Here is a 25,477-nt window from a genome sequence, read left to right on the forward strand (position 1 = left end):
GTTTCAATGTTTGCATAAAGTGCACATTATACACCTTATACATAGAGCAGTCATTATAAATGATAACACCACAAACAAAAAGTAGACAAAACAGTGTTGGAACTACAAATCACTATGTTTTGTATTCCTCTCCATTTTATCTCTGCTCACTGCTGAGGCGCTTGGAATTTGAGCAGAAAGATGACTTCGCCTTTTTATTCTGTTTTGGCACAGAATCACCCAACCAAGCCAATGAAAATTGGCCAGAATTACAATGCATTTGTTCACTCAGCCATTTCCTTTGGAAACTGCTGGTATTTTGTGCATTCTTGTGAATACTGATTGATAGAATTTGATCAAATCAGTGAAATTGCAAATACTCCAACTTCCCCGATGGTTTGTCATTTCTCCAACATGTCGGCATTACAGTTCATTTATTCCCAGACTGGCATGTACACAGGTGCACACGCTGTGCATGGATTATATGATGGGATAAGCAGGCACTCATGCAGGAAACAAACACATACAGAAGTAAAATTGTGTGCAGAAGCTTTAAATACTTTCTCATATGCCTTGACCAACCAGCCTCTGTCTCAACTTATTCATGATGTCTGGGGGGAAGAAATGCAAATCACAATTGATGGTGAAGTTCAAACATGGCTCAGAGGTAAATCAGTCGTCTCCAAACACACATACAGAGAAACTGTCTTCTCATTTCATTATGATTTGCAGGGACTCTCACTATTTCCTGTGTGGGTGCCAAGGTTCATCACAACTTTGTTAGGCTATTTTGGCAATTAGACGAGTTCCAAAGTTTTTCAGCTTATTTTTGTCCTTTATACTAAGATCATAATCAACAATTATCATCAGTCAAACCCACTTTTTTTTCTTTTTGCACTCACTTTGAAACAGGATAATTAGGGATGTCCTGATTAGGTTTTTTTGTCTCTTCTCATCTGAGTCATTTAATATGGAGTGTCTTTTAATGGAGGATTTAAGAAAAATATTACTTTCAACATATTATACAACTGTCTAGCTTATCACAAAGTACATTGAAATTAGTCAAGCAATTTAGATATGTTTGATAGCTTAATGGCTCAATGTGAACCACATCTGTCTCTAATGATTTCCTATCATTTGTACAACTAGTGCAGTGCCCGTAGGAAGTATGTATTCGTACATTAAATTCCACACTACAACGTCTGCAACTCCATATAACACTTACTTTTCATAAGGTACAACACCATCCAGCACATACACACTGAACATTGATATTCACTGGAAACTATTCAAATATTATTGGAAAATTGAACCTTGTAGAGCACTTTAAGTAGGCTAAATAGACTTACAGATGAGATGAGTCAGGCGTGGAAATCCAGAGTGAATTTTGTCACTGACCAGGTGTAGGCCTATCACACAATGGGGCGGAGCTTCCCTAAAAGGCGTCCGATCGGAAAGTGCAATGCCACAACACGTCCTACGTAAATAATGATATTTTGAAAAATGAATTAAAAAATCTTCAAAATTGAGGATGCACACCTTCGTGCCATGCGCAAGCCACATACAAAATCTTAGGTCAGTCTGACTAACGGTCAGAGATATGAACTAGACACACATCCACACACACACACACACACACACACACATACACATACATGCTTCTTGCTTTATAGATAGATACTAGTGCAGTGCCTGTAGGAAGTATGTATTTGTATAGTGGGAGATTAAGTAGATTTTTCAATTGTGGCCAAATGAGGTTGTATGTGAAAGTGGGATGTACAATGAGGTGTAATACTCTTGTGTAGTGTTAATATACAAAGTGTATATTGGGTAATTCATGGATATACATTGAGATATAAAGAGACACAGAAATAGTTATTTTAAGAAAAAGAAATCAATTATTAATACTTAATCATTCAACATGGTTAGACATATATACAGACACAGATATAGGAGGGAATATGTTTACATGCAGCACAAACAGATGGATGTGAATAATGTGAATAAGGGTTATTAGGTGTGTTGTGGAATGTGTAGATTGATGGATAACTATTGTGTTTCATATATTGTGGCTATGCAGACCACTACAACGTCTGCAACTCCATAAAAGTATGCACACCATCCGGCACATTCACATTGAACATTGATATAAATTCTGAAAGATAGGTTAAATAATGATATTTTGAAAAATTAATTCTAAAATCTTCAAAATCAAGGATGAACACCTTCATGCCATGTGCAAGCCAAATACGAAATCTTAGGTCAGTCTGACTAACGGTCAGCGAGATATGCCCTAGACACACACACACACACACGGTTGCTCCTTGCTTTATAGATAGATGTCCTCTAGTGTTTTTGTACATTTGTGTGGAGAGAGAGAGTTAGAGTCTGAATCTGTTGTGACGGGAAGGTTTCACACCAGTTTGTGCAAAATACTTGCACCCTTCAATAACCATCACTTGTGTGTGATCCACCTTAACATATTCAAAAGTGAGAAAGGGATTATACCTTTAAAGGTACTGTAAACGGAACCAGCATGGGTTAGTGTTTATGAAACCACTTGCTTTTGTTTGTTTGTTTTGGCTCTTTAAATTATTCACTCATTCCCATTGCTGTACGCCAGCAAGGTATAAGAGAAAATGAGATGTTTTACAGTTGTCAGTGCTTATGACTCCCCTTGAGATGTAAAGACAAGCTCAACGTAGATTTGATTTACGGGCGTTTATTGAGCCGTGAAAACTACATTAAAACACATAAAGCACAAATAAATACAAAACCTTGTCATAACAATTACAAAAAAAATGTGATTATAATAATACATGATACATAAATGAAATGCTTGCAGCTTAAGTAAGTAAAATATGCGCTACAATGGCAAGCATGTGCTTATCACGTGACCCTAATAAAATAATAATAACAACATTATACAACAAAGAAAGTTAACACTTTACCTCATTGGCCGCTTCGAGGGGATCAAAATAAACCTTCATGGAATTTCCGCACCATCAGGAAACAAAAAAAACAAACTTTCAAATATTGAAAAACTCCTCCTTTCACTGTCACAATTCCTTGAAGTAACCTTAAATTATTGTTGAGACAGGGATGGATTATATTCCATATTGCCTAATTTTACGATTCTCTTTATGGCTCTGCAGGGCTTCACTTGTTTCCATATTTGCAGTAAGCCAAAAAAGCATGCAGAGTAATACAAATCGTTACTCAGCTGTGTGTATGCCAGTATATATCTTGCATACAAAAATACAATTACAGACACCGAATATATTCATTTGCAGCACTCGCGTACCGCTTTATTTATTGGTGTCTTACTTGATTTAACTTGTTTTATGATAGAAAACAAACCTGAGAGGTAGGGATGAGGCAGAAAATCTGAAATACAAGAATACAGAAGAGAGGATTAATGCATGAGGAAGAAAAGAATCAGGTAAAAAAAAAAAATCAAAAGTCAAGGATAAATGTAGGAGAGCAAGCAAGAGCATGTACGACATGTGGGGGGGAAAGGTAGAGAGGTGTCAGGGTAAGTAATCTTCAGGACCACTTCACAGCTTCTCAGTTCCACTTGTTTGCTCTCATCTCACTCTGTCACTCAGTCCCACTCTCAGTCATTCCTTCTCTCTCTCTCACTCACACACACACACACACACACACACACACACACACACACACACACACACACTGTCTCCTGTCTCTCCACTGTCTTATGTCCTTTTTCCTTTTAGAGACTCTCCTCTCTTTAGGAAATCTCCTTATTTTTCATGTGTGAGAATGCCAGGGAGAAAAAAATACTGTATTATTTATTCTAAGCTACCAGAGAAGGCAAAATTGATTTTCTCCTGAAAGGAAAAATATATCCCCACCTAGAGAGTGCATGTTCATTCACAAGCACCTTCTACATACTGTACCTTTCACACCCACCCACACACACACACACACACACACACACACACAGATGAAAAACCAAACAGTCTATGAGAAGCTCAGGGCAACAGTTCACCTCCTATAATTACCCAGCCCCTATCTGTTTTTGATCTAGCTGTCCGTAATGGACAATTAATTAATCCTGAACAAATCCTTGCTGTGTCTTTTGGAGGTAAAATGAAAAAATGTAATGAGAGGATTTGTCCTTAAGTCTGTCAGCAGCCGTAAACATCTCCTCTGACCTTCTCACAGGGGACAGGGCCTGATAAGGTGCTGTCCGTCTGTGGAAAGGATGAGCAATGCTGCAGAGTCCAGGTGTGATGCAGGTGTGATCGATGGCAAGAGCTATGAAACATTTCAGGATGCTCAGGTGGTCTAGGGGTTTTAAGGCACCGACCACAATTGCAAAATTCTTTTAAATCTGACCTATGATTGCTCGCCAACTTTCTCATCCCTCATTTCTTGTCATCTCTCTACTGTAGACACACATGCACATACACATGCAAAAACATGCTGCCAATAAAAAAAATAAAATAAAATAAAGTCAAAATAGTTTATTATGTGCGCCAATTAACAACATTTGCAAGGTGATCAGTTTTGCTCAATTTTCAGTCACAGCAGTACTCCGCTGACTTCACTGAATACAAAGTATCACTGTGTTATTATTTCATGTGCAATCCTCTACTGAAGGATGGCTATCTACCTGTCAGTGGTTGCCTCATAAAGAAGAAAGGTAAGGGCCAGAACCCTCAGTCCACCTTGACTTTGTATTCCCTGCCACAGAGCTTTGGTGTGACATCTTACTGCAACTATGATGCAAGTGTTTCTCCCCAGAAGAGCTAAACTAGGTCAGTAAAAAGTAGAGGAGCCCCTCTTTCCCCTGCCACCACACCACTCTCTCTCTTGGTCACCATCACATTGATCAACCAGGGCATGATTCTCAACATGGACAGGTGGACATAGACCTCGTTTTGACAGTGTGAATGGCACAAATCATACGGAATACGACTTTTTCGAGTCAGACCTGGGCCTCTTTCATACGTTGTCTTAAATCAGATACAGGTATTTTCCAATGCGACTTCAGTCTGAACAGTCATGTCGCATTCCAGACGACTTTTTCTTCACTCTAGAGCTCCCGACCGTGGTCAGAAAGCACAGGCAAGATGTGTTTTCCTCCATGGCAGAAGTTGATGTTAACCCCCTGAACTTCTTTAAGTCATAAAGCATTACACAGGAGCTCCACTTGGTCTTGAGAAGCGGCAGGCTTTAATAACTTAGAACTGTGACGTACACTGCACATTTACTGCCTAAGTGACCACTTTTACTCCAACCCGTTTCTCCGCTCATCTCCTGCTGCTTACACTGAATCACCTGCTCGCACTCTGGAGCTTGTCAACTTAATCCACAGACATGCACACACACATAAACTAGCTCTGCCTCTTAAAGGAGCCACGGCACTTTTAAAAGGCATAGTTAACAAATGTTGCTATCATTCTCCTCATCCTTGCATGAATGCGGCTCAGTTCAGGACAGAGCAGCGCACACTTGAGTCTGATATAGGCCAAACCAGCATTAAGAGCTGCAGTATGAACGTAGTCTGTCAAATAGAAACGAGCAGCATCATGCTAGCAGAGTTATTGGTTCTTCAAAGATCTCCATACGAAGAATGATGTCAGATGCATGTGTTGCCTTCAGAGTCTGCCAGGCCTGAGTAGCATGCTTATTAAGTGGTGTAAGTCCAGTCTGGTCTGACTCATGCTACTGCAGGAGCAGCTGTTCATTCATTCCCGGATGGTCAGTTTCTCCTCAGGAGTCACAGAGCTGCATCCAGCACAGAACACATCTGTACAGCAGCATCTGGGCTGCCAAGGCCTGATTAAGAGTCCATTCAAGTGGTGTCCTGGTGGCTCACTGGCAGAGAACACACTATTAAGGGTGAGTTCTTACCACAGCGGAACTGGTTTCAATCTGGCCCAGAACCCTTTGCTGCATGTCATCCCCTTTCCTCTGTCCCTGACTATCAAAATAAAAAAGAAGAAAGTTGAATGAGTTTTTGGAGATTGACTTCACATGAGACTGGCAAGGGAGAAAAAGCCTAGAATGCAAAATCCATCACACACAACAAAAACAAAAATAAAAGGGTTGACAGCACAGCAGCTCAGCTATTGATGGCCAAATGGGAGGAGAGATGAAGGAAGAAGAAAGCAGAGAGATCTTGATGCCGAAGCAAGGGGAAGAACGTTTTTTTATGAGGAACTGTGGAGAAGAGAGAGAAATTAAGAAAGAGGAGGAGGAAACAACAGAACAGAGGAGGTGTCACGAATATGGGGGCCAAGAAAGTGAGGGAAGAGACTTTCATAGAAGAAGTAGAGGGATGAAAGGAAGAAGGAAAAGGAGAAGAGAAGGCGTAGTGAATCACAGGGTCAAGATGAGAGGAGTGAGGGAGGAAAAGGGAGAGGTAGAGTCACCTAAATTGAAGCTCAGATTTTAAAAAGTTTTTTTTTTTAGGTTCTAAGGAAATGAAAGAAAAAGAACAGAGGAGGAGAAAAGGAAGTCATGAATTGTGAGAATAGGATGCTGACAGGGGGGTAATTATGGAAGATGTAGAGGAATGAGTAAAAAAGGAGGAGAAGTCTTCAGGCCAAGATGAAGGAGGCTGCAGAGAAGTACAAAAAAACAGAAAAAGAGGAGCGGTGAATCTTGAGGCCACGGTGAAGAACACCAGGGTGTTTATGAAAAAAGAAAATAGAGAAATAAAGAGGAGAGAAACTGAGATGACCTAAAATGGTCCACAACCACTAAAACTCAGTCCATCTCAGTTGTGACCATTCAGTGTGCAACCAACGAGCTAACAGCTGGTTCTGACCTTGTGTCAGACCAGCCCAGGGTGGGCAAAAAGCTCATTCAATGTGTGCCAGAGTTCCAAAAACACCATCATAGCACAATCCTGACTGTAAGCCTCAGTGCATGCTGGGATGTCAGAAGGAGGGTGTACAGGTTTGTTTATGAATGGTGAACACTGGTATTTGCTGGATATCTGATGCATATTTTGACACTTGTGCTTGTCATTATGAGCTCATATGTCAGCTATTAGACTAGCTCTTAACACTCTGAACCCCACTTTCTGACTTTTCCACTTTCCTATAGTGGATCCAGTAAAAATGTAACCAAAACAAAGCTTTAAATTGTGATAATTCTGTTAGAATCACTTTATTCTACACTTCTCATGTCTCGCCAAAAATAAACCATTTGGAATATCCAGATCCTACCAAAAACATTAAATTCTGCTCCTCAGCGACACGGTGAAGCCATGATTGATTCTGCTGCTAAGACAAAGGGTCACGTGGGAAATTTTCACTGAAAATCTTTTTACACAGAGCAGAGGGGAGGGGACAAGTTTCAAGTTGCAGGTTGTAAAAATGCAAATAGCTCAACATGTATACCAAGTGGAGACCCAGTTTTTTGTTCCCACTTCTAGCCATGATTGTGCTGGTTCCGTAGAGGTACAGGACTTATATATTGCAGAGGAAAACAAGGCCACAGTGAGTAAAAGATAAAATGAGAAAAAAACACCCTGAAACAGCTTGTTGGGGTTCAGAGAGTTAAATTGAAACCCAGTTTTCTTGCCGTTGTTTGGTACATATTTCCCAGGATTTTCCGAGAGCATACTGCACAGGGGTCAACACTGGTGGTTATTTGAAACCCAAGTTCAACCCTTGAACCCTTTATAATGCGTGATCATGAGGTTGGCATGTGGTTTTAAAATATCCACGTTTCATCCAAGATCAGGTCTAAATATCTCCGATCCCCTCAACCTCAGCTGTTAAGCATGTTAAAGTCCTAATATTTGACTCTTAACCTTGTTAAATTATGATCTAACTATTATTTTAAATGCAATCTTTAGATTATTGAAATGTCTTCCAGTCACTAGAGGTGTCATAGATAGATTTCTGTATGATTCTCTTTATGACTAGATTAAATGGTGGAGGAGTATAATATGGATGAAATCAGCTTAATTAAAAAGTTTGACTTTATTTCCATAACCATTAAATGTCCTGTTTTCACTCATTTATTTTTGCTACCCATCTTTTATTTCATCACTTTCATTAGCAATGTTCAAACAAAAATAGTCTCATCTTGACTGCAGCTTTAATTACTTTGGCTTCCAAACTGGTGTCAAAGTCAGTATATGTTAGCTTAACAAGTTTCAATTTTGCCTTCAGAAAACTGAAGGTGCCCTGCTTGTCTGTCTCTCTCTGCACCTTTCTCTCCTGCAATTAAATTAACTTCAGTTCAAAGCTACTATGTTGGCATGAGATTAAAAAGAACATAATGCTGAAAAGGTTTGAAATTACTAAAACAGCGAGGGCATGAGGATTCCTTTTTCTCTCAGCTGTCAGTAAGCGTAGCCTCGAATGTGGCCTATGTCACGTCATCACAAATGGGCCTTGACTTCAGCAATGCATGGGTGCTTCATTCAGTTTCCTATGCACATCACAGCCACTAAACATGGTTACACAATCTCCTTCAACCTTCAGTTTATGGATCTGTAAAACATTATTCACTGAACCTTCTTGGCACTTATTATGTTGCAGCGTGCACCAAGCGTACTGCAATCTACCCCTATAACTTCATGTAAAACAGTGCATTTTGTATTCATGCGATAAGAACAAAAACATTATTAACATATTTGCAAGACAGGGCTGCAACCTGGGTCATTAGAACGGTTCTGCGGAACTTCACCACAACATAATTAGGATGAGTCATAGGATTTACACGCACAAGGTCTGAAGAGATCATCAAAGCAGATGTGTAAAAGCCAGGCTTAGCAGAGTGACAGGTAATCATTTGAATGTGTTTGGTTTAATAGACACCCAGTGCTTCTGGTATTTACACAGCAGACATTCTTCCTGTTTTAATCAGAGGAACATACAAGTTTTATAAAGGTCACGCAGGTCAATCCAGACACGAGTGGTTACGGTTTTAATGGTAATGAGCAGATGCATGAAAGATGAACACAGTATCACATGTGAATTTCCAAAAGAGATTCTATTATGCAGCTTTCATGCATGGATGTGACCATCTGGGAGCCGGGTAGACAGTGTTTCATAAGAATAAGAATAAGAATAAAAAGACGCTTTATTGGACACAGCAAAAATAAAATTAGGGGTAAAAAGTTGCACTTACTGTCAAATAACATATAAGTAAAAAATAAGTAAAATAAAGTAAAGTAAAAAAGATATATATTTTACAAATAATTTCTTCTTTTTACTGTATATTATCCATAATTTATTTTTATTTTTAGTATGACGGTAAGTGTTAACCAACTATTTCTGCCTTGTGACTTGTTGTCATTTTTTAATGATTTCTTTTGAAAATGTTTTTTACTTTAAACTGTATTTTTACTGTAAGAAAACAGAAAGTTGCCTTAATTTTAAATTCAGTAATATGATTTGTATTTTTTGTACTTATTTATTTTTTTAACATATAATTCACTGTAATTTAACATTGAAGACCATTAAGCAATTGAATAATACTGTTAAAAAAAGAAAAAAAAGAAATCTATAATGTCTCATTATATTAATTACAGATTTTTACTTCTATTTTAGGGTTGATATTTGTAATAAAAGTAATTTACTTGTTTTAATGGCATTTGCACTTGTAAAAGAAAGCAGTACATTTCTAGAAACTACCTCATTTTTTCTTTCTTTTTACAATCTACAGCTTTATTTGTAACCACTGTTTGCAAGAAGTTTCAATACAATCAGAGATTAGTAAGTGTGATATTTTGAAGAAAATATCTTACTGATTCCTCACTGACTGTCATAAACTGTGAATCTACCTCCTTTCAGTTCACAAAATGAAAGACACATTTAAAAGCAGAGCGTCAGCAGAAGAGACCTCAAACACAGCAAAGACCATGACCTGATTTCTTTTCTCAGCACACCAAAGGGAAGGACATAGAAAACATGTTTTTTTATATTAGTTCTTGTGAAAGAGAAAGTATGCCTTTTGGAAAAAGGTCCAACTCTAAATAGAAAACTAAAATATGCCTTTGAAAGAAGATGTGAGAACTGATTAGAATTATATATTTCAATCCTGGTAAGATATTCACCTTCAAATAACTGATGCACATTTGACGGTGCAGACAGCCACATGGGAATATTCATTTAATAAACACAAATGTTGGTGGATTGCTTCAGTCAGAATATCACTAACTGTGAAGAGACAGTCCAGCATCCATTATTCTGTTTGTGCTGTTGCAGATGGGAATCGGGTAGCTTCTACGTAGACACAGTTTCCTGTCAATGTCCTAAATCTACCAATAAACATACTACTAGAAACACTAAAGCTCACAGTGCAGCTTCTGTCTGACGCACTCCATTCTCTCAGTTTCCTGCTGGCCATTTTACTTCTGTCTGTGGAGGTCATGTTGGGTTTCCACTTCACCAGTCTTTAGCTGATCTGGTTCCTCTCTATTTGTCTCTCTTCATCTGTGTCTGCTTATCTCTCGCTGTCTCTTTTTTTGCTCTGTTGCAAATGCACTTGCATGCACTCTACCTTTTTCTCTCTCCCTGCTTCTTCTCTTCATACTAAAGCTGCGCAATCACGAAAATGGCACTTCACATTCAAATGGTTACATGTATTCAATACTAGTAATTGTGAAGTGCAAACACAACCTTTGTCTCATTGACTTCAATACAGGTGGTGCAACTTGACATGGTCACTGAGTGGAAAATACCCTCTTACAATATAATATGAGCAGGTCTCCAGAGTTGTTTAGCCTCTTCTCTTTGCACCAGCGAGAACTATTTTGGTGGGGATGCCTTGGAGACTGATTATACGAGTCTTTTAAGGGCGCTTTCACAACCCAAAGTTTAGTCCGTTTTAATCAAACTGTTGTGGTTAAATCCTTGTTAAGGTTCGTTTGGTTGCTTGTGAACGCTCCAATCATACTCTGGTGCGAACCAAAACAACCGGTCTGAGACCACTTGCAGAGAGGGCCTCGGTCCGTTTCCAAACAGACCCTAGTGCGATTCGATTCCACTGTGAACGTAATACGACCAGAATCCAACCCAATTAAAGGAAATGAACCAAAACTCAGTGGACTGTGGGCTACCTGTGCGGTGAGATGTACAGAGATAATAGCATAAAGATGAAATTTGTGTCCTTCAGTTTCACTCTGTAGGCTACCACTGAGCTAAAGCTAATTTGTCATTGCAGAATTATCAACATATTGCCAAAAGTAGCAGATCGTGGTAGTAGTGGAGTATCATGACTCGCCTTCTCTGATTATACAGGGGTCTGATCGCAGCACATCATGTGTAGAAAAAATGGATCAACACATTATTGACGACCCGGAGCCTCAGCAGGAGCTTGTTCTGAGCGTTGTTCTCCAGATTAGTTTGGTCTGAACACCAGAGCAGATTACAGCTGCTAGAATCAAACTGGTTTGCACTCGGTTCCATGTTGCTTAATTTACATTTTTCACTGCCTACTTTTCAATCAATAATAAATAATCATGTGAGTAGATGCCCCTCTTCAAATCTTTTTGCTTTTATTTGGTACGCTCCACATTTCTGCACTGTGAGGCAAACCAGACTAAATACAAAACTAACTAAATGTATCACTTTCACTCTGATTCGGATTGCCCAAACAGACTTGGGTTGTGAAATCACCCTAAAACACCCACCAGATCCCTAAACAAGACAAGATCTTAATTTAACAACAGGCACAATATGGGAACAGCTACTTCTTACAAGCTTTTGTTTATTTGTCAAATTTTACAGCTGAATCAAAGATGATACTAAAATATTGATGGAGACTGAAGGAATAAGAACTTGTTCTCAAATAAGAACATTTTCACACAATCCAAACAAAGATATAAAGGGACAGCATTATCCAGCCTCAAAGGAGCCGTTATGTTTTCTATAAATAGAGGACACAGTGTAGGTATATTGAGAGAATTAAATAAAGCTTAAAACATCACATACCTGAAAAACCTCCACTTCCTCTCTATAAAGCCTCTTCCTCTCCTAGTAATTCATCTCAGACAGATGCAGTCGTGTGAAGAATGATGTGTTTGCATTTGCCGCTGCCACACGTTTAGCAGGACAAGACAAAACACCTCAGTCTCTTTAAATGCAATTACGGTGACTGATGACTCTCAACCTGCACCCCATCGCGTCTCTGTGTGTATCAGTTTTTCCCAGCGTATCTAAACGTGGCCACGTCTCCACTTTCTGTTTACTGTGTGTATGGAAGAGTTGCAATGTATATCTAGCTGTGCATGCACCTGCTGATTTGATTGTATGGGCCCACTTTCTGCTGATGATTTGGACCGTTATCGTTTGTGCGACAGACCAAAGCCATCACTTCGATTCCTCTGTCCCTGGATGACTTGATTCGTGACAGTTTGTAGGGAACGCTCAGTTCTACAGTGCAAGCTCCTTTGGTTTTTGTCAAAGTGATGATTTTGCTGACAGGTTGATTGTGCACTACTGTAAGAATCCTGTTCTTACACAGTAGGTAGTCAGATGACGATGGAGCAGAAACAGACAGTCTTGTAGATATTTTGTCTTGTCTTTCCTGTCTTTGGTGCTTCGGGAAATAGTTTGTCACAGATGTTTCCAAGTAAATCTAACTGTGTGGCTGTACCAACAACAAAAAACATTGTTTTTTTTTTATTACCAAAAGGACTACATGGTGTTGTAGTGGTTAGGACTTGCAGCAAGAGCTTTATCTCCATGGTGTCAGCTTGGGTTCTTGGGTTCTCCAGCTTCCTCCCACAGTCCAAAGACATGCAGCTCAGGTTCAACTGGTTAGGACTGTATAAAAATTGTGGCCATGCTTATAAAAAGTCCATATTAACAAAGAAAAAACAGCAGCCTTCCATGTCAAAGTCCAACATTTGTTCGACCCATCTATCCATCATGACCTCCCATGTCTGTGGCTCTATATTAATGTCACACTTCCTTCTCATTAGCTGGACAGGAGTTTTAGACTCTGGAGGACTTTGTCAGTTGACTAAGAGAGGAGAAGAAACCACTTCTCAAAAGAAATAAGAATTAGACTTTATTAAGTAAATAAAAGATGGCAAGAGAATTGAAATATAAGAAAAAGTAGTTACACATTGTGAATATATTTTAGATAATACACAATGAGTTTACAGAATAAGTGTGTAAGGTTCTATGTGATGGGTCACATAGTGCGCAAAGATACCAATAATGTTGTCAGATGTGTCAGTTTAACAGACGATTTTGAGTTTTTCAACTGCAAAATCAATCCTGGCTTCCCAGTTGCACGAAGAAGTACTTCATTTAATGTTTTTAGCAGGATCTAGTTATTCCAAATTGTTTATTTTGAGACTTGTTGAATATAGTCATTTTGACAGATATATTATATTTTTAAACTTAATTTTGGATATTTTTGCTAACAGAAACATTTGTAACAAATGGTCATTCTATCGATGATTCATACTTCTCAATATTTTGTATGGTGTGCTTGTTGTTTTAATTAAGCTGCTGCTGTTTTTAAAGTTTCTTCTTATGATAAACGGTGTATTTTTTTGGCCGATAGACTTCACTTCACCTCAAACTTGCTGGTGGGTTAATGCTATTAATACAAGGAAATAATAAAAGTACAGTACAATATCGATAATGTGCAAAGTATAGTGGACGAACAAGACCAAGAAACTGTGATGGGTGACTGTCATCCTGCGTGCTGGGGTGTAGGTGGCAGATAAGAAATAGGAACATGTTGTATTTAGAACTTAAAGTAGAAAAATGTATCAATTCTCAGTTGAGGGCAGTCTTGGATACCTCTGGGGTAAGTGACAAACATTTTGTTGTAATTTCGGGTGAAGTGACCCTTTAAATTGGCAGAATTGGCAGTTAGCAAGTAAATATGTCAGTTTTGAGCATATGTCAACACCAAACTGTGCAGCATTTCATTATACTCATGAATAAACGACTTGTGAGCCAGGGAGTGGGCCCTGAGCAGCTCCAGTTGCCAACAAAGAAGAGGATGGCACTTCCACTGGACAGCTTCCATGTGTGAATGTGTGCATATGTCCAACCAGTCCTTCCTTCTGGTAACATTGCAAAAAATACAAGCAATTCATAATGAATTAGTTATTGATCTTAACAGAGTGTTGTTGTATGAAGAAATCTCCCTATTCTTTTCTTATGGGATTGAAGGCAAGTCAGTCTGGAAGATATGTGTTTCTTTCAACTTTCCTGATTAAATAAATGTTAAAAACTTCTCTCTTCACCGTCTCTTCATCCTCGTCTCTCATTTCCATGTAAAGGTCAAGCTTGAAAAATATATTTAAACCCCAGTTGGGTTAACATGTTGAAATGACTGAAAGGCAGGATTAAAATCGAGGAATTAATTCATGCAACAGTCCCTCTCTTTCTCTTCTTGTGTAGTTCTCTCACTCTCTTTTCCTCATTCAATTTCTTCCTCTCGCTGCCTCCCTCCTGGGCGAGGAAGTGCAGCTCCCATTGAGGGCTGTTACTTCAACATACCTGCTGCGTGGAGCTGGAGGGGAGAAGCTTCTGCATGGATTTTAAAAGTAATTAAGACACAGAGGCATAGCACACGTGGACACACACATGCACAAGGACACGTTGTGCGCACATAACTTCGTCACTGTGACGAAGGCTGTTGTTGCTGGTACAGTGTGTACATTTGGATTTAATGCATTCACATCCACACTACATAATCTATATAGTTGCATACTTACATACTGCAAAAAATTGAAGATAGATACTTACCATAGGAATGGAATGTTACTTTTTTCCAGAAAAAGGGGTAGAATATGTGTGCCTTTTTTTCAGCTCAGTCTTAGGAATATACTGGAGATACTGGTATTATATGGAACTAGAAGATCTAAGGAATCTATAAGCAACAAAGTAGAGACCAAGAGCATTCAAAGGATGTTCAGCTTTCCTAGGTATATCGACAATAAAAGGGTTTCTCTGCAGTTTGTAGAACAGAAGTGCTTGTCATCCAATCACTGAAAATAATAAAATAATAGATAGAAATCTCCAAAATGACCAAAGTTTTTGAACCCAAATCACAGCATGGATTCTTCTATGTTGTTCCAAAGGTCATGATATATTGATATAATATTCCGGAGGCTTTTTGACCATTTTTTTTATCCATTCTCGATGAATAAAATAGCAACCCAAAAATGCTGAAACAACTTATGGGACATAGTTGAACATGGAAATGGACTTCAAAGGGGCATATATTAATGTTATTAACCCTTATACATCTTAATAGGTTTAAATAAATGAATGATTAATTCATTAAGTCATTTCTATTAGATTTTTTTGACCAGAATAACTTGACACACAGTGCTGATCTGCTCAAATTAATCTTTAGGTTCACAGATTTCAGATGATGTACACCAAATAAGCACAAAATTACTTCTTGCAATTAATGTTGATCTGCTGTTCTTGCACTGAAAAAAAAAGAAATCAATTAAGTGGTTATTTTTTATTTGCTTCAAACCTTTTGTTTTCCTATTTATACTGTTAAACATGCATTTGAGCATGAAATATGTTAAGTTACTGCACTGTAAACATATTTCAAATTGCAGTTTCATCTTATCTGGTTAAAAGCACGGTCCTATATTTGGCCCTGTGGTAGTGTTGATGAAAAAGTTTGGCCCCCTCCAGCATTTAAGTTGCCCATCCATGGTTTAGAGAAACCAGGACATTGTTTTAGAAAAGAAATTCCTGACCCAGCATCACCAGACTGATTTGCATATGAGTCTGGAACCCTGCAGATCTCAAGTGGCCTTATCAATGGCCGCAGACCAAAATGCCTCTGGATGGAACTTTACTTTTTGGGGCACCCACTTCGCGGCCTGTCTCTGACATCCCCCGTTTAGGGAACTTGGCCTTCAGTTTGAAGATGGTACTGGGGCTCACTCCAAAGAATGCTGCAACATGGTTTTGCAGAACACCAGCTAGAATTTGCTGGATCCTAACGCACGGGCCCTATCCAGATCAGTCCAACATGTCATGCCGATTCTTGGAGCAGACACCAACTAACCACTGTAGCTGGGCCCATGCTCACAGGTACCAGAAGCTCAAAACAAGTGTCAACAAGAAAAGTTGAGAAGATTTGGCCAACCCACATACTCAGCCGTGCTGCTCATTCCACAAATGCATGTTCCTTACAAATGTGGCACCATTTAAAAGGGAAATAATAAGGCTTTCCAATTGTATAAGATTGTCAAGAAGCATTGTTACAACAAAGAAATAATCCACCAAATACAAATTTCCTTAGTTTTTGTTCATAGTTTATAACTATTGAGTTATAGGGTCTTAGATGCTCGGCCCATTTACCAGCAGGAAGGAAATGGTGGTCTGGTCACAAACTTTTTCAAACTACAGCTGAAAACAGCTTTTTAAAAACATTTAAGAGGATGAATGGAATCAAGATTTCTGCATTGCCTATAAGTTCAAACTAGGCAGTATTGATCAGAGTTTTGTGACCCTAGTGCATTGTGCTGAATACCAGTCATTATAAAATGTATTAAACATTTTATATATTATAAAATATATGAAACCTGCCCCACATTGGATAAATGGTCATGTCTGGTCTGTCTTGGGCCCCAAGGGCTTGAAATCTGTCTGAAAATGAGAGGGACCAGGCACATCTGCCAGAGCAAATAAAACACGCTTGGCAGATTAGTCTGTTTCTAACAGATTCCTGTTAAATTTGTTAAATATATTGTTTTTATTCCTATGACTACCACAAACAACAAATTCTACAAAAACATCTCAGACAGATATCTCAAAACTGGTGCCAGTATCAGACTACACAGAGCTCCTCACTATGTCAGATTAGGCAATTATAGTCTTAAATTCTTTGCCAAGACTTGGCCGAGAGACATTGCACACTACACGTCAGACTCTGAACATTCAAAGCTTGTCATCTTTCACCCTTTAACTATAAAAAAAACTATAATCCCGTGTAAATGCTAAAATCAAGTTGTAACCCTCAAACAGCCCTTTGAAACAGTTAAGACCCAACAAGATATTTCTTTCCAAAAATGTCATCACAATTATGGTCAAAAACATATTTGGTCCTCACAAGGATAAAAGTGGAAGAACATGCATCGTACATGAGGATGAAGCGGGCCATGCCTGCAGTTTGTTCTCTCGCTCATACAGCCGCTCACGAGTTATTGAGGAGAATTGCCCTGGGCATGCCTCTGGGTTGGGTTTAAGAGAACAACTAAGCAGGGCAGCAACCAGGGACAGCAGGAATATCAGACTGGACTTGTTAGATTACAGTGGCGCCAGTGATGCTCTGTTCCAAACAACATCCATATTTTGGATACAGAGTGAACAAGCAGTCAGAGAAATTGCAGCATTGCTTTGCCTCAAGACCTCTTTACTTGAATGAACAGAGCAAAAATAGCCTCATTGACCCCCCACAGCTCCTTGGCATATAACCTCATGTATATTATACTATTACTCCCTGTGCTGAACATTCATGCTTGTCTCTGGTGGCTGCTAAAAGTTATTCTAGGAACTTTTGGAAACCGCTGAGTGGAGGAGGTGTAAATGAGGTAGGTTAAGTTTCAGTGGAGGAGGTGTAAATGAGGAAGGTTAAGTTGGAGTGGGTAAGTCAATTAAGGAAATTGGACATCAGTGGGAAATTGGTGATGTTTAATAGGACCTTAAAACGGACTATTGGGACCAATTTGTCATTGGAAAGTAGTTACAAAGAATACATTCCACAGCAAGAATGTGTTGCTCATCCACAGTAACTTGGCCATGGTTCTGAAATAAATGTTTGGTTTTTAAAATCGAATGTCTGATATTTTTAGAACCGCATTTGAAAGTCCATTTAATCCATGGACCAAGGTAGAATCCATTAAATTTTGGAGTGAATTGCAATCTTTGGGTGGCCTGAAAAACAGGTGAAACAGACAGCCTCAAAAACGTCAATATACAGTCCTGTCGTGTTTACAGGTAGGAAATACGAGCTACATGTACGGATTTCATCATCCGCTACCATCTTGCTGATGTAGTAGTGATTGACGGTGAAGTGAATTTAAAAAGGCGGACTTTCATCCAGGAGAGCGGGATTCCCGTCCTGTGTAAAAACAAAAGTAAATGATTTTTAACTTTTTTTTTTAACTGTAAGTTACGTGGATCATGATTTTTACGTAACTTGCGGTAGTCACCTGACCCTTGTAACTCCTTCACTTTCGGCATTTACGTACATTTATTTACAGTTTAAACTGTCTTTTATAACGTCTTACCAGGAAGTGTTTTGTCCTAAACCTAGGTCAGTGGTTTTACAACATAAATCCACAGAAACTGCAGCAGCAACAATTGCGAACCGTACGTGTATGTGTAATGACGTCTGTGCTATTTTTTTAGAACGTGCTGCTGTACCGCGAGCCGCGATATGTACAAAAGTGTCTTAATGAGTGGTACGGCACACGATTGGAGAACTTGTTGGAAACAGAGGATATTTGGGGTAGAACATGTGCCTTTTCTTTCTGATGTGGGTGAACAGACCCATAATACTGTCCTCACCAGGTAGACATGGACTAGAAGTAGCTTGTGTGTGGAAGGAGGACAGACTTTTTTTTTTTAAAGGGAAAACAATTGTTAAACTCCTTCCTCTTGGTTGCTTCATGTTCAACAGTGACATGCCTGGTTGTTGATGCAGTAGAACCTAAAACTTCCCTGTCTGGAACACTGTGCTGTCCCACGATGTTCCACTTGTCCAACAGTTTATATCGGTAAAATCTACAGCTTTCACAGAACACAGCGAGTGGCTGAAAGCACTCAGCAGCTGAAAATGTCCTTTCTGGTCAGCTCTTCCTGTGGGAGTATGTCTGGTAGACAGCAACAGATTTTCCTGTACATACACTTTAAACAAAACTGTCTCTCTGGGTTTTCCCTGTACATTGAATTCTCTCCAGAAAGGATAAGTTGAGCGGAGCTGAGATGGAGGACAGAGTGTGCTGCAGAGAGAGGGAATGAAAGAAAAGTAGGAATAACGTCAATCAAGTTTGCTGGGTGTTTTTTTCAGTAATAAACATCAGTGTATTGCTGTTATTTCATTTTATTATTTGATTATATTTTCTTGATTTGAGTTAGAGCATATGTTCCTTTTCAGATTTGCCTGTAATATTTTTGGATTACTACAGTTTACTTTTTTGTGGAGACATTTTTTTTACAGTGTCATTATTTCAAAATAGCATCTATTTTTCTGTACAAAAAAAGAAACGAATAAATGGATTTTCCTGCACTGTGTACAAACAAATAGTCATGACCACTCATTGATGAAAAAAAAACTATATATCACGATGCAAACAGGACAGCCAGAAAGCCTGAGACACATATTTAGTGACACAAACAATAAAATATTGTAAGCACGGATACTACCAGGAGACTAACACGACAAAAAACAGGAAATAAATTAACCTGAGAAAATCAGAAGGACACATGGAGAGACAGGGACAGTACTGTGTGCACAGGATTTGAATGACACAGGCTCTTCGTGAAGGCTTGAAAGGAAAATAGAGGAGACAGGAGCGAGAAAAATGAATTTGAAGGAACAGTGCAGCAGCTTTGAAGGTAAAGTAGGCAGCTGGCTGGGATGCAAAGATAGTGCTATTAGGCGTAACTCTCAGCTCGGCGTGGATGGTGCTTCCCACACTCATGAGTTGCAAACTGACTGGCTAGCTGGCTAGCTGGCTGATTGACGGATTGACCTGCTGTCTGTCTGTCTGGCGAGGTATCTGACTGGATCTGACTGGCTGGCTGTTGGGCCTGCTGACTGATGGACTGGATTGAATGACAAACCAAAAAGATGGCTGGCAGGCTGATCTTTGGTTTGTCTGTCTGTCTGTCTGTCTGTCTGTCTGTCTGACGATGGATTTCCTGGATGTTCTGTTGGATTTCTGAATCACTGGTGCTTGACTGGTTCACTGACAAACTGTGGAAGAATCTGTTTTGTGTCATGTTCTTTAACACTTTGCTCTGTCTGAACGGTCTGTCTTTTGCCTACTGTTGATCTGTCTTTCTTTCTTTCTCACTCATTGAGAAATGCACTGAGGAAACCTTTAAAATTAAATTATCTGACTCTAACACAAAATCCTCACCTATTTCTCTGCGCCGATCGTTTGATGGGGAATGATGAGCAGGAGACATCCGAGTTCTCAGTTTAACTTCATTTTATTACAATACGTCAAGAAATGTGCAGTTTACAGAGTCTCTGGGTTCAAACTGCACGTCCCTGACATGACATCAGGATTGTCAGTTCATGAAGGCTGGTCTAATTTCCCTAAAACCCAGTTTTATAGCCTAACAAAAGTTTTCTAAGAATGCAGGTAGATAGATCTCTCCAGAAGGTGCCTCCTCTCGATCTGCTGATTTGTCAGTTTATTCAATACGTGGACATGTCATGTCACCAAGCAGAGAAGACAGTTATCTTTCTGCTCAGCACTGCCCTGTTAACAAAACTTTCAAAACACAAACTCCTGTCTTGATATGACTTGCAGAGATATTATTGGAGACACAGATTTTGCAACAAACAATAAAACATAAAATATATCTTTTTGTGATTATAGAATCTTACTCTAAGCAGGACAGAGAAAGTTTAGGTAGATGGAGTAAACATATTTAGAGTAAATGTATTTAGTTTAATCATAGTTTAAAAACAATATTTGCACATGATCATTGTAGCAAAGCATATTGCATGATTCATCTATAAATGCACACTGAGAGGTTACATACACAGTTAGTGAATTATGCATGCATAGCTGGTGACCTACGTCAATCCACAGAGACAGACAACAGAGACAGAATAACAGATAATTCTAACACTCAGTAGAAAGATTCATGACCAGGGCTCAGAGTTAAAAGAAAAGCTACATCAGTAAGCAAAACAGGGCCTGGAAGAAGCATACCCACTTCCTATGCAAAGACAACCTAAAAAGCAGGGGCTTTTGGGAGGGAACTGAGATAGAGGAAGTACTCAGATAGAGTCTGTTCCTCAGTTGTACCCACTATCAGTTTCTTGTCATTCAAGTTGTGGCTAGATAACGTTTCACTGGGAGGGAAGAACTTTGTATATTTGCAAAACAGGGCCTGAAAGAGACATACCCACTCCCTGTGAACAGTTGCACTCTATAGACAAACTTGTCAGGAGATTGAGTGGACCTGTAAGTAAACTCTGACCCATTTGGAAACATAGATGCAGATGGCGTGGTGTTGAATTCAAACCAGTATAATCATGCCTCTCACACATTTCATTTCACTCATAGCCAGCACATTTGTGCTAGTAGTTTGCCGAAAGTTCTTGGACCCACAAATGGTTAAACTTTTGGATACCAAATATTTGTCCCCAACTGTGAGTCGACACATTTCCCTCACACCTCCGGTACAGAATGCACTTTAAGCACTCATAATAATACCTGAAAGCAAAAGATTCAATTCCTTTTTCATTACTGTTTTCCCCACAAGTCAATTTAGTCACCTCTGCATGTTTCAGCTATTACTTCATCTGAAACTCCCTCAGGAAACGTGATGAATTCATTCTATTTCCTGTTAGATTGTGCTGTCATTCACGGCCCACAATAGCTGTGTCATGAATGGAACACGTGGATAGAAATTAATAACTTAATTCAGACAGGAAAAGGAAGGTGGCAATGAAAAAGCAAGTGATCAAGTCAAACTGTACATCTCTACATGTCCTTCGGCTGTAGCTGGTTAGTAACTCTGCCAGGGCTTTATTTCCCCATGCTTCACAAACCTTAGCTGAAATAATTTGCCCTTGGGGCTGAAACTGGAACGTCCAATTATTTGCAAAGTGCAAAAAAGAAAAGAAAAAAGAATAATAGGATTCCTTAATTCTTTGGAAGTTAATGGTGGTTAATTTATTTCTGACCATCCTTGCTGAAGGGAAACTTAAATGTTTAGTTTTACAGAAAAAATGTCTTGTATTTTTAAGTGGTTAAAATCACATGAAATGCATAACTTTGTGAAAACAGTCAGAAGCAGCACACGTTGAAGCCAGTGCAACCAAAGAAAAACTCATCCGATTAACAGATTTCTCAATTATTTTGTGAAACATCAACAAGTTTTGTACAGACATTAATAGTTCCAGACTTCAGTGATCGCCTGACTTTTCCTCTAGTGCCATCATGAGATTGACATTTCTGGTTTTAAGTAAAATGTCTCAGAAACTATGGTTGCCTTAAAGTTTACTACAAGCATTCACAACCCCCTAAAGATGACCAGTAACCACTTTGATATTACCTTAACATTTTATAAAGTAACAATATTGATACTTCTGAACTAAAACCCCATCTTTTTAATCTGGCTTTCATGTCATGTCTCATTAGAAAAAAAACAAAAACTGAGAAAAATACGGAACCCTAAATATCGGTACTTGATGAATGAATCTATATAATATCATCATGCAAAATATCATCATACAATGCTGTATCCTCTGATGTCAGTATTTTTTTGTGAGCATGTTTAGCTGAAATCACAGCTGTGACTACATTTTTGTTTGTCTGGTTAAAGAACATTGGGTAAATTTACCATAGAAAAGTTGCTTCAGAACAATGTAAATTTTATTTGAGTAGCAATATGTGTTGAGTCTGTTTTTTTAATGGAAACTTAAACTGATGCTCACCATTTATTGGACTTTCTAACTCTTATGTCAATCTAGCAGTGCCTGTGTGGTGTTTGTTATTCATTTGTAAAGATTATATTGTAAATTGTTGTTCAAGTGGATGTGATTATTCAACAAAAGAGCCTATTATCAATTTAAAACATCAATGTGAAAGCTTCTATGACCCATGCTGTTGCATCAACACATTATATAATGTGGGAAAAGACATTTATTTTTAAGGATTATTACTTTCAGCATCACTGGGAGATCTGTAAAATCCTATTTTGTCCTGTGATTTTCCAATGAGGACAAACTCACTGAAAACAGACCACTTTTTCTCCAGGGCCTTTTTTGGGAACTTTACATTTGTTTCTGTGACCTGACATCATTAGTGCTGTTTGTCAGATGCAAAGCTTTAATTAAAGCCGAGCTATCGGGGACAATAATTAAACACAAAGAGGGCCTGGTTTGGAGAAGAAAGGCAGGAGAGGGGGAAATAAGGCTGTCTCTTCCTCTGGCTTCTTGTCAAAATAAAATCAATGGCGAGAATATGATAAAAGCAGCGCGGAGGGGACGTGATAGCGCACAAAAGGTGTCAGGTTGTGTTTTGGCGATGAAGCACATTCATTTGTGTTTCTAGTTGAAAGGCAGCAGAGATAAGCAGACTTAAAACAATGCGGACAGAAGAAAGAAAGGGACAGAAAAGAGGAAAAGAAGTAGACAGACAGTTGAAAAGAAATACAGCAACACAGTGAGCAGAGAGAGAGACAGGAGACTGACCCAGATGATGAGATAGACTGGAGTAGTGTGGTCAGGATCATTATGAATAAGAAATACTCCGCTGATCTTAGTTGTTGTGACTGGACTCGGCAGTGAACAACTAGCTTTGAAATGAGTCTTGACTGACTCGTCTTTCATGTTTGCAGAGCACAGTAAATACCATGTCAGGGTAGCAGTCATGTCAAATCAGATATGCTGTAAATATGAGCTGCCAACGGGGAAAAACAGCCTAACGGTAATCACAAGCATGAAACAGTAATTTTTTGTGGTCTTCAAAATGTTCTAAAATTGTTGAAGTGTGGTGCAGACTTTGGTACAGTCCCTTTAAACCCCAGTAAAACAAGGACGTGGAGGATTGTATCGCCACATCATGACACTAGACTTGTCTTCAAAGTGTGAGAAAACACAAACAGGATGAAAGAAGGAGGATCTGTGTCAGTGTGAGCGCAGCCGTTATGATCAATGTCCAAATCGCTGTTTGATAAATAATTCACTTTGTTTGCTTGTTTTTTTATTACAATGTGCCACGAACTAATGCTCCTAATCACACGTGCTCTACTTTGCAGCAGCGGAATGAATCTGCATCAAAGCTGAACACATAAATGATTAATGAATGACTTTCGTAATCATCAAGGTGGATAGGGGTTACTTTAGCTGTAGCTGAAGCTGTAAATTGCTGTTTTGTGGCTGTTTCATTTTGCACGCACGTAAGGATGACAACGGTGCTGGGTCAAAGGCAAATTGAAGGCCTGTGGTGCAGGAATTGAATTGTCGATATCAATTTCATGGAACAATTTGAAGAGAGGACTGAGAGCTGCTCGGGGTGTGGTGTGGCAGGAATGAGAAGTGACTGGGAGGCTAACTGAGGTGCAAGTCGGGACAGAGGACGAGCAGGAAGAGGAGGAGGAGGAGGACAGGCTGTTAGGGACGGGTCAGTTTAGCAGATTGGGTTGCATCATGTCTTTGGAGCATGTTTTATCAATCTGACTAAGACAACCTATAAAACACAGAGGGGAATTTATGTGCAATTGAGATAAAGCAGTGGTGGAATGTCACTAAGTACATTTACTGTTGTACTTAATTTTGAGGTACTTGTGCTTTACTTGAGTATTTCCATTTTATATAACTTTATACTTGTACTTCACTACATTTCGAGGCAAATATTGTTCTTTTTACTTCATTAACTTTAGCTGACAGCTTTAGCTACTTTTCAGATAAAGATTTAACATAAACATGATCATTGCAGTGGTGGAAGAACTATTCAGATCCCTTACTTAAGTAAAAGTACTATACGACACTGTGAAATGACTCCACTACAAGTAAAAGTCCTGCATTCAAAACTTACTGAAGTAAAAGTACAAAAGTATCAGCATCAAAATGTACTTTAAGTATCAAAAGTAAAAGTACTGGTTATGCAGAATGGACCCATTTAGATTGTTTTATATATTCTAAATGTTATTAGATTGTTATTACTGATGCATTTATGTAAGCAGCATTTGCATTTTGTATTTTCACAGTGTGGTATTAATACTTTTACTTTAGTAAGGGATCTGAATACTTCTTCCACCACTGAGATAGAGGGAGTACGTAAAGAGTCTTCTGTTCCTCAGTTGTTCCCACTATCAGTTTCCTGTCATTCAAGTCGTGGCTAGATAACTTTTCCCTGGGAGGGAATCAAAACTTTGGAAACAAATTAAGAGTCAGAGCTGTGGTGATGAGATACATAATATTTTATGCTGGATTAGAGCCTAATCCACGGTTAATCCCCCGAGAAAGGTAAATAGCTAAATGTCAACTGCTATCCTGTTAAAACATGCAAATTACAACAGCCCTTCTCTGTTTTCCACTTAGCCCATCTCCCCGTTTCCACCACTATATAACTGCAGCTATTAAATTTTTATTGTTTCATTATGTACCTCAAAGTTGAAATAATAGAACCACAGCTGTGAGCTGGCGAACCTTGTAAACAATGACAAAAACCAAAGAAAACCGGTGTTGCTTTCATAGTCTTGGCAATTTCCATTTTTATTGGTGCATCATATGCTAATGTCTGAGCGGAAGAGCTGCAATTTATTCTCATACGAGGCTGTTATTTTCCTGAACATGAATAATT

General features: G+C 38.8%; 1 protein-coding gene across 2 annotated transcripts in view; it reads left to right on the forward strand.

Annotated features, from left to right (window-relative positions):
• The window catches only part of elfn2a (extracellular leucine-rich repeat and fibronectin type III domain containing 2a), a 281,476-nt gene that overhangs the window by 249,888 nt on the left and 6,111 nt on the right, over positions 1 to 25,477 (forward strand). The window lies entirely within an intron of this gene.

Source organism: Centropristis striata, chromosome 1, assembly GCF_030273125.1.
Source record: "Centropristis striata isolate RG_2023a ecotype Rhode Island chromosome 1, C.striata_1.0, whole genome shotgun sequence".
Lineage (NCBI taxonomy): Eukaryota > Metazoa > Chordata > Actinopteri > Perciformes > Serranidae > Centropristis > Centropristis striata.